The sequence below is a fragment of the Parasteatoda tepidariorum genome, chromosome 2, assembly GCF_982258835.1.
Source record: "Parasteatoda tepidariorum strain Cologne lab strain chromosome 2, Ptep-v5.0, whole genome shotgun sequence".
In the NCBI taxonomy this organism is placed as follows: domain Eukaryota; kingdom Metazoa; phylum Arthropoda; class Arachnida; order Araneae; family Theridiidae; genus Parasteatoda; species Parasteatoda tepidariorum.
Genome location: NC_141756.1, coordinates 63,254,403 through 63,265,819, shown reverse-complemented (window position 1 = coordinate 63,265,819; position 11,417 = coordinate 63,254,403). Strand labels below are relative to the sequence as shown.

The window sequence follows — 11,417 nt, the reverse complement described above, 5'->3', positions numbered from 1 at the left end:
CATCGGAAAAATATTTGCACATTAACAGAAAAAAATATGTATGTTCTTATAAGAGTTAAAACCTAATGTCCGAGAAATAGTTTTACTAAATTTAATGATATAACATGAAAGGCCCATTTAAACTTTACATTCTATAGTTTTAAGAATCATATTAGTTCAAAAATTAAAATGAACAAAACGTATACATAAGCCTCATAATTTTATGAAATTTAATTTTGTAAACAACGTTTTTTGACAACAATTTTTATCGAAAAATTTCAAGTTTCAATAAAAATCATTATTTAGAAACTAAGAAACGTAAAATAAAGAATGCTGACGAAACAAAAAAAAAAAAGCAATTCATTTTTGTCGCCATTTTTAGTGCTAAGAATATTCGTCTTTGGGATTTGCCAAAAACAAAACAAGATGCAATTTTATTTTTTCAGGAGGGAAATATTTTACCGAAAAAACGAAAATGTACCAATTCCCACAACATAAAACTATCTTGGTAAACGTACGTTTTGGAAATGTTATTTCATTTGGAATCTTATTCATCAGAGTTCATATGGCGATATGATTGTTTTGAATCTATGCTAAACTCTATATCGGCTCATTTTCCACCGAAATCCGATTAACTACTTTGATTTTAAATAAAGTGTTTTATTTTATGAATTGTCGCAAAAATTTTAAATGTAGATTGGCGGCACTTAAAAACCGCCAAATCTGTAGCGGCGGTGGCGTTAATACGTAAGTACCAAATTTTTATTCCATACTTTTCTGAATCATATTATTTCAAACATTGGAATATACAAGAAGTATACATAAACACATAATGTTTTTCCATTTAATTTTTCAAAAAAAGTATTTTGAGAACAATTTTTATCAAAAAATTATAAACTAAAAAACGGAAAATAAAGAATTCTTAGGATAAAAAAAACGATTTTAAGAATTCTTAACATTGAAATAAAAACTTTCATATTGTTTCTTTTTTTATTATTCTTATAGTTCTTAATCAGACCATTCTGTAGAGAACCATCATCAAATGAAAAAAAAATATTTACAAGCAAATTTTTTATTGTAAAAATCATTGCACTTACCTGATTTATGATTCCCGGAGAATTCCAAAATGATAAGTTCCTTGTTTGAAAACTTTATTCTCAAATAATAGATACATAGTTTATACCTTCATTACTTTTAGATAACGTACTACACAGCAAAATTTTATAATTGATATGAATTTGAATATGTAGCTAAAAACAGAATAGCTGAATTCTAGTTAAACTTATTCTTTCAAAATTAAAAAAAACTTACCAAGAAAACGATTTAAATTAATTAAGAATCAGCAGAAATGGCACTATTTCAAGTAACTTGGATAATTTTTTATTGTTGTTTTCCGAATTATATGGATACAGAAATATATACTATTCTATAACGAAGAAGAATATGCTATAACTATTACAATTCTGTATGTTCTGAATTCATATTTATTCACTGGAATGACGAAAGCAATGTTGACTTCACTTTAATTCGTAATGAATTGAAGACAGAAGAAATGCATTTTACCTTAATACACACATCTGTAGCAGTATTCGAAATCGGAAGTCATCAGTTGCAAGTTTGTTGATAATAGAAATTAAAAATTATTGAGGAATTTTTCTTCAAATGTTTGGCGTGTTCTGTTCCTGAAAGATTTGCTAATATTCTGGAGATTTTTTTCAAGTTCTTCGGCCTTTTCCTTTGGGAAATTTTGTGTCTTATTTGCTGCTTAAAAATGGCGTCTGATTCAGTCAATGACTTTGATGGAACTAAATGAAAACGTGATAAATTAATGTCCGATATTTACAGGCTCCCGCTAGACGGCGTACTCGAGCGTTGCGATCGCGAATACTAGGTCTGATTTAGAATATAACAATATACTAAAATATAAAAAATGGATAATAAATTATATATTTTTTTAAGGTTAATAAACTTTCAACTCGATTTAGAAATATGTATTAACTTAGTTAATTACTTATTAATAATTAATTTGATAATTTAATTTTACAATTCTAAACTACTGACAGAGCCTTTAGTGGAGTGTATTTTAATGCAGAGCTGCCATCTAGTGTTGGAATTAGTAAATCCCTACAGAAATGAAATGAAAATAGAAAGTTATTATTATTGTTATTGTTAATTTAAGTCGCACTAGAGCTGCACAATGGGCTATTGGCGACGGTCTGGGAAACAACCCGGAGGATGATCCGAAGACATGCCATCACAATTTTGATCCTCTGCGGAGGGGATGGCACCCCCGCTTTGGTAGCCCAACGATCTGCGCGCGAAGTCGAGCACTTTACGGTAGCACAGTTTAACGAGGACCAATACCGCACACCCTCGGTCCCTACGCAGACTGATCTAAGTGGTCACCCACCCGCACACTGACCGCAATCAGTGATGCTTGACTTCGGTGATCTGCTGGGAACCGTGTCTTAACGATCAGTCCACTGCGGGATTTTACTATACTTGAATATTATTTCAAGAGCACAATAAGCTTGAAATCAGTGATTTTCTGCTCACGCTGAAAATGCCTTAAACCTTCTTAGGAGAAGCATTATTGACATGCAATTGCATTTCTGTTAAAATAAAAAAAACAGATATCGCATATACATGAATTGGTTTTTGAATTTAGATATTTAAATTTAAGCAAAAGGAGGGAGCACATTATTCTTAATCTATAGCTTTAAAAATTATCTTGTGTGTGTGTAAAATTATCTAAAGTTAATGTTAGCCTCTTCTGAGAAAGAATGGTTCTTCGAAAATTCGTTGTCTTGACGCTTCAGCTTTTTAACTTCGTCTAAAGAAGGAAAACAAATTATAGTCAATAAAATTCAAGCGAGAAAAAAACAATATCTGTGAAAACCAGCAAATCCCAGTTTTGGGGTAAATAACGAAACATTATAAAGATTTTCGGGTGGAACAGAAAGAAATTGAAAGGAGATCGGTAGAACTATATCTAAGAATCATTAGGCAATCAAATTGGTTTTGCCGTTTTTTCATCTTTTCTTCTTAATTAGGAATTCGATAGTTTCCAACTATCTTTTTGTTACTCCTCGCATATCAGTTTGCGACCTATAATTGAGTATAATATTTAGATTAAATTATTAATATACATTTATATAAACAATTTATATTAAGAATGAGAAAACGGAACACTCTGTTCATATATTTTAAGAATGCTTGTGGCACTTGAAGTCGCAATTTGATTAAAAACTTCATGTTTGGTGACGCAAATAAATGTTTCAGTCAGAATTTTATCAAAATCTAAGGAATCACTGTTGAGCATATAAATGGATTTAAAATTAATTAGAAAAATAGCAATAATCCAATTTATCAAACTAATAAATTATACCAATCCAAATAATCAAACTAATAAATCTAGCAATCCAAACTAACTAATAAATCTAGCAATAATCACTTTACATCCCCATTTAGTCTATGGCATACAAACTGGTCTTCATACATGCTATCTGTGACTGAAATAAATTTTTTTTTTCGCTTAAGCATAGGCGCAGTAAGCATATAATTTTTCAAAGTCCTTTTTTAACACCCTAAAAGATAACTTTAATGAACAATTTAAAAATTTTAGATGGTTTTTAATTTAAATCATTTCACGATTATCACATTCATGTAAGTGTTACTGTAAATATCATTTAAGGATTTTTTTTTAAAAAAATACATAATAATTCAAATAAAATTTTTTAGTGAAACAAAACAAAATCTAAGTATTATTGGTAATTTTTAACTACATTTGAAAATTCGGGGGAACCACGCAAAAACTATGCAACTTTGGCAATTAGATTCGTTCGTGCAGGGTGAAAATGTTTTAACTGTAATAATTTTTTTTTCTCTCCGGTTTTTGTTATTTTATTATTTATTTTTCTTCTCTTTTTTCATCATTGTTCTGTAATTTTCCCCATTGTTTTCTCTACATTTTGAATTTATTTTATGAGTTCTATTTACTTAAGCTCAATAAATAAAACTTATTGTTTTTCTTAATTTTCTTATTATTTATTTAGTATGCTATATATATACATAACTACTTTTTCTTTCTGACAAATATTTTACAGCATAATTGTTACTGTGAATGACTGAAATCAAGAGAATGTCGATTTTCACCGGTGAATGTCAACAATCACATAGTCGCTTTTGGTGAATGTCCGAAATACTTATTGTATCCGATTAGATATTACTTTATTCGTCGATATTATTTTATTTATTCTCTATTTTAATATCTTTAACCTAAGAAAGTACGTGCCATAACCCAAAACTTTTGATATTTTAAAGAAAAATTCTTTCTTTAAATCCATAAAATAATACTTTTTATGAATTAAAAAGTTATATAATTTATATTTAATTTAGCAAAGTAAAAATTTAACAATGCAACAAAATTTAAGCATTATTGTTAATTGTTGTATTTATTTAGGTTATAATTATAGTTATTTGCTATTTACGAAAGAAAAATTTTCTTTTAATTACCTTTATTTTCCATTAATGCAGTGACATAATTTTTAAAGACACCTTTGTTAAAATCAAAAGTTCAATTTTGATTTTTTTTTCTTTTACAATTTGAAATAACTTACAGCATTATCGAATTCAAAATTTAAATTCTGATTTTTCAAGGATTAATTTCTTGATAAAACGTGATAGACTATGATGAATGTTCTTAGAATTTTTAACTAATAAGTTCCATTTTATACGATATATCCTTTTTTTTTACTATGAATTAATGTGAAATATGGCGCAAGATTTTCTTACATTTCAGCAAATGGTGGTGCTTAAAACTATTTTACTTCATTATCAAATAACTTTAAAAAATTTCATTTCGACCTTATAAGACCGGATTGAGTCAAATACATAACAATATTAAGTGGCAGATTATGTAATTTTATTCTTTTAGCTTTTAAGGACATTCCATATCTAATAATTACAAGGTTAAATAATAAATGTATGTTATAAAATGTCTTACTTTCTCAAAACTGTACGGAAATAAGTTACGAATGAAAAAAAAACTGTATTTAGCTTTTTTACATTCTGATTGTTCTGGGCAAAGAGATTATTTCGCTAAATACAAGCCTAGACAAATTTATGTAAATACCCAGTTTTTCTATTGTATTTCATGATAATTCACGCTATTTTTCAATCAAAACTGAATTAAGTTAAAATAAAGTATTATTTGTTATATTTACTCTTACAGGAAATAGAGTATTTAAAAGTGGCATTTTTGTGTATACAACACTTGGATTGGTAATGACGTCAAGCTTTTCTCAAGAATCTTAAGCTTTTACTGAAACTAATTAGTGAGAAACTTTGTGTAGTCTATTTTTTTTATAAAACAAAACATCAAAATTGAGGCTTGCTATGGCTTCTCAACATGCCCTGAATGCCTTAACTTATACTTACATCAACATGTCTTATTATTTATACTCGCATTAACTATTGTCGATGCTGGCAAAATTTCTGTTATTTTTTGGGCTCTAAAAATTTCAAATTTTTAAAATGATTTGTACAAACATATATCAATTCAGAGCATTCTTATTAAGAAAAAATTAAGATTATAAAAATCATTAAGTAAGTAACGGCGAGTGTATGCCTTTTAGTTTAGCATACTTAAAAACGATGTTATAAATTTTCATATCAATTATTTTCTTAGGCTCAACAATTGGAAACTTTTTGTATTCGTATAAAAATAAAACATTATTAAGGAATATAAAAGAAATAGGTGCCTCAGTGAAATTATTTATATATTTAATATCAATTATAATTTATCTATTAAGACTTAAATAGTCCAAATTTTCTTTTTCTTACCCTTTCCCATCCAATCATATAAATTTTCGGGACGCTTAATTAGTATTTTAGGGTTTTTTCAATTTATTATTCTCATTCTCGTAGAGGTAAAATACATGCACCGGTAATTTAGGGTAATACAATTTTCTATAAAATGCATGACTTATTGTTTAATCTAAAATTAACTAGTTTCTAAAATAAATAAATGAAAATAAATCTCTTTGAAAAATTGTTCCCGCTGCTTTTAATATTATATTTTTTAACCATTGTTGAAATAAAGTTAGCATGAAACGAAATATCTATTTTATTTTTATTTACTAATTAATTTTATACGTCGCGTGAAATTTTTTGACATATTTGCATCGAATGGATTCCAAAATACTTTTTTAGACCGTCAAATAATTTGGAAAAACAGCGGATTTAGAGAGGATCAGATTGCAAAATGCTTCAAATACAAAGGATGATAGAAAAATGTAATCCATGACCATAATTAAGTATTTTGTCTTCTTAGTTTTTATTAATATCCTAAATTTAATAAGTACAAATATAAATTATGATGCGAATCTTCTACACGCTTCCTCAATGATGATTCATAAGTTTTCGAAAAGCTTATTTTCTTCCTTGTCATCCTATTTCCGGGTTACTTTAAAAAATTCCACATCCATTATTATACAAGAGAAAAATAATTTTTTTGAAATGTACCATAAAAAGTATAACCTTTATTTTCTGACTATATTATGCTTTTTTTTTATAAGTATTTTGTGTTCTAGGTGTTAATAGCTCAGAAATTGTTCCAAGTAGAGTTATTGCTGAGGAATTGTTCCATCTTAATGGATCTGATAGCATTTCGTATGGAATTTCCCAAATTGTTTCTTTACCTGAAGATCAAACGTTTAAAAAATGTACTTAATATTGATAAGGAAAATAGGACAGAAAATTTTTCTGAAAAATTGCAATAAAAATTAATAGAATTTAAAAGTGTAGAATTTTAAGTTGGTAGATATCGCAAATTGATATTTACACACTGTTTTCATATTTCAAATTGATAACTCAAAACATATTCCAGTAGATTTTTATAATGAAATATTTTAAGCATTATAAAAATAAAAAATATCTTTACTAATTTATTTATTGTACAAAGATACTGTAATCAACTTCTTGTAGCTGCATTGGGTATGAATTTTTACTTAATAAATAATTTCATACTTAAATAAAAAATTTTTTAAGGATGAAGCTATAATGAATGAAAGAAGTCAAAATTACTACTGGTCATATGAACAATTTTAAACTTTATTTAATAAAATAGTTGTCACAGTTTTCCATTTTTCTGAAATTTCAGCAGACAGACGTCACACTTTCGATAAGACTTCAACTTAAATACACTTCACCTAAATTAATAATCTCAAATAAATGTATTAATAAGCATACAAACAATAGTTTTAGATACAAATATAAATAAGAATTTTGCACAAAAGGATTCTTTCCTTCATAGAACGGTTTTAAAAAATTATTAATTAGTGGTAGCTTCTTCAACCATGGGAATTATATTCAAATACATACCAGGAATGGTAAACTCTTTTCAGGCTAGAAAAAACTGATTATGTAAATCTACCCAATACAAGAAACTGTCATTTACAAGAAACATCTAATTTAAAAATGGAAGTTTAATATAATTCACTCAATAATTCTATATGAAAATCTATTTTATTAACTTTTAATGTTATATTTTACATGCTTAAAGAAACTAGTTTAGAAGAAAAAAATATTAAATTTTGTTTGGGTCTTCAAAAGAAAAAAAATTAAAAAAAATTCACAAATGAAGTGCCATTGAAAATAAAACAAAAATTCAGAATAATATTTGCCATTCATTTAAAGCCTACTCATAATTTTAATTAGGTACTCACAACTCTAAAATATTACTTATAGGTTTAATAGTAATTTTTTCAAACTTTATTAAAACAATATATTTAAAAAAAAAAAACTTGAAACATGTGTCTTAGCATTTTATAGTATTTTGTTTCAAACAGAACATTGGACATATCTTTAAACTTACCTACTAAGCATGGCAGTAATATTAGTTTGAGAAAGACAAGCTATAAATGCTTAATATAATTTTTAGATTCAAATATTTAGACACATAAATATATGGTTAAGCATTTACAGAAAAAAAAAAATTTAAATTTTCGAGAGCATAACAACTAATATAACACAATAAATTTATCAACTTTAGTTTGCTTAATCAAGTAGAGTAGACTTAAAAATAGAAAGACATTTACCTAAATATTGTTCTGAACTTAATTGCCTAAATAATTAGACAAATTATGAAAATAGTTCATTGTTCTTGCCAGGGGTGAAAGTTTCAAAAATTGTCAAGACTGAAAATTTCAAAATCAGAAGTGGGCGTGCCCCGTTCAATAATTTTAAGTAAACAAAAAATTATATATGAATTCTTTTCATAAAAATTGTGAACAAACTTTTCAATAAAAATTAAAATACACAAAATGCAAATATTTATTTTAGCAAACCTACTATTGTTCAGGAGTATAAACAAAAATTGCAAAGTAATTAGCTATTTCAAGCAAAAATTACCTCAGCTTTTAAATTTTTTCAATCATTTAATTTTCTAATAAAATAAAGTGCTAGCTACCATTTTAAGGAAAAGAATAATACTTAGCTAAGCTAATACTTTGTTAATAAATAACAAAAACAATTTTCAAGCTAAACATAGTTTAATGGTAAAAATTATATTCAACAAAATGCTGACATTTAATAAATGTTAAGTCTACCATGCTTATTAAAATAAAAATATATTGATTGAAAACATATTGCATGTACACAACTATCTTTACAATATATCTATACTTATCAATTTTAGAAAAAAAATTAGGAAATTTTAATTACTAACTAAAAACATTTACAAACAAACTAAAAACATTTTTATATTTAATTAAAATTTACAATTCTTGAAATAAAAGTACATAAAATAGAGTGATTAAGAAAGAGTAATGATTTAACTTTTTCGAAAATTGTTAGTTACAAAAGAAGATTAGTAATATTCCGTTTTGCTCCGTCTTGTAGTTTTTTTAAAAAGACGGAAATCCGTCAAAATACGGAAAACTTTCACCCCTGGTTCTTGCATTATTGCAGAAATTCTTAACTGCAATTTTTATTGTTTACACCAGTGAAAGTTAATGTGGTTTATAGAATTTCATTGCATAGATTTTCTACTTTAAATAAATTACCAGCATATGAAAAAAAAAGTTTCACAGACATAAGCAAGTATAAACCTTAATAACTATATTTGAAATTGACGAAACTCTCCTCTGAAAAATTGTGAAATCATAGCTGACAACACGGATAGGAAAAAAATCCAGTAGATTTCACGAAATAATATAAATTTCATAACTGTTGCAGAATGTGCTAAATAATTGACACAAAAGGGAATTTTAAAGATTTTTCTAGTTATCAAAATAGAAGAATTGCAATATTTTCCAGTTAAAATTGATGTCATACTTGAAATTTTATGTGTTACGTTTACTCATAATTTTGAATATTAATAGGCATTTAATTAATCAAATATATTTAAAAGATTCTATTACTATAATATATTTAAAAAGAAAATTCTGAATAAATTGAACATTTTAGAAGAAAAAAGTTTTGACCCGATTTCTGACAATGAGGTTTGCTTCATTATGAATTACTTATACTTATGCAAATGTGCTTACTGACATCTGTTCTGATAGATGTCCCAATAACTAGCTTTTACACAATTAAAAACATTCATAAAACACAATTGTTATAACTTTCATCCCATAACACAAAAAGGCTATATAAGAGTTTATACACAGGCTGTGAAATTAATACATAACTTAAACAGCAGACAATAAGATCATGCATATGTTTGATACATTATACCTGCTTTTTTCATTTCATACACAAAATTAATTTTACTTTTAACAAACTGTACTTTTACCCTACAATAAAGAACTTAAATTATCATCAATGACTTGATCATTTAATCATGTGCAATTTCAAAAACAATACTTAAATTTTTATAAATTAGAAACAATAACCTTAACCTTACTCCCAAACTGCCGATTAAATTTTGTATAATTACGAAAAATCAGAACTTTGGACTACATTTCATGATATGATTATATGTACACAACTAACAAAAGGAGAATAATGAAAACTCCAAATGCTTACAAATATATCCACATAAATGTGAAATTATAAATAATTGACAATATAAATATAAAATTACTAGAAGATAAGCTGATTTTATATGCATTACAGAAAACTTTCATTTCTTTAAAGATCAAAATTAAACTAAAAATATTTTGATAAAACTACAATGTTTTACTCGAAAAAGGGAACTTACCAGTTTCGGGAGTCTGTAAAAATGGCACGTAACTTTTATTGTTGTCATCAATGCAAAATTAATTGCAGTAAGAGGTAAAAAATACAGCTAATGTAATAATAAGTTTTTTTAGAACAATCTTAAATCTAGAATTACAATCTAATGAACGACTTACCCTAGAAAGTAATTAACATCTAGTTAAGTTTGCAAATAAGCTTTAGTTGTTATACCGAGCTTGGAAAAACAATAAAAAGATAACCATTTTAAAAACATCTATATAGAAAGTTTAATAAACTATCTAAATAGACAGTTCTCTAGCTACTGTTTCACCAAGTTTATCTTCTCCACAATCAGCTAACTGTATTTGGTACATAGAAATGCTTCCAGTCTTTTCTGTACATGAATCATGAACCACTAGAGATAAAAAGTATCATTAAAAATACTATGCATTAAAGAATTACAATGTCAAAAGGGATAAATTTCTCACACAGACAAAATTTACAGAGTTAACTAATTTATTTTGAATACATAAATCTCATCTATCAATTTTGAAATATATAAAGATAATTTGAAGATCTAAAATACTTGTAACTTTAATCACCACATCTTCTTAATACAGCTATCCTAAAAAATGCAACCTTCACATTTCAACATTCCTTATCATAAACTAGACATTATATAAATTTTAGCATCGTACCTTAATTTTAATGACAAACAGTACAACACACAAGCATTTCTCTCTATATAAGTTCATTTATTATTATACATAAATAACAGACTATATAATTTCCAAAAATTTATGCAAGCTCATTTTTGCTATATTACCGCTGACTTAACTAAAACATTCTTAATGATCAAAACATTTATATTTTAAACAGAATAAATATTCCAATATGAAAACATTTTTAGGTTATCAAAAATTATCCAACAAATGTTTTAAACAATAACCGCTCAATCAATTAATGCATATAAAAATAAATTTCTAGTAAAGTTGTATTATAAAATTCATTCTCAATGGAAAATAACACGTGAAAGATGTTTACGTTTTATAGAACGTAATATATTAACATTCATGCAATGTTTTAAAATTTAATTAGTTAAAAATAAATGTATAAAACTAACATATTAATAATTTTTACTTACCACAACAGATTAGATTTCTACTCCATGCAGTAAAATTTCGACACGTGAAATTAACAACAAAAAACATGCACACGAACACTGGCGATGTGGCGATTTAACAGATAGAAAAAGT

The 11,417-nt window shown here is 26.2% G+C and overlaps 1 long non-coding RNA gene across 1 annotated transcript; it reads right to left on the bottom strand.

Annotated features, from left to right (window-relative positions):
• Positions 1 to 8,723: 8,723 nt before the first annotated feature.
• On the bottom strand, positions 8,724 to 11,372 carry LOC147815808 (uncharacterized). Its single transcript, XR_015431211.1, has 2 exons — positions 11,306 to 11,372; positions 8,724 to 10,576 (listed from the first exon to the last, which is right to left on the bottom strand). It is a non-coding gene; the product is annotated as an uncharacterized LOC147815808 (long non-coding RNA).
• Between the last annotated feature and the right edge of the window lie 45 nt (positions 11,373 to 11,417).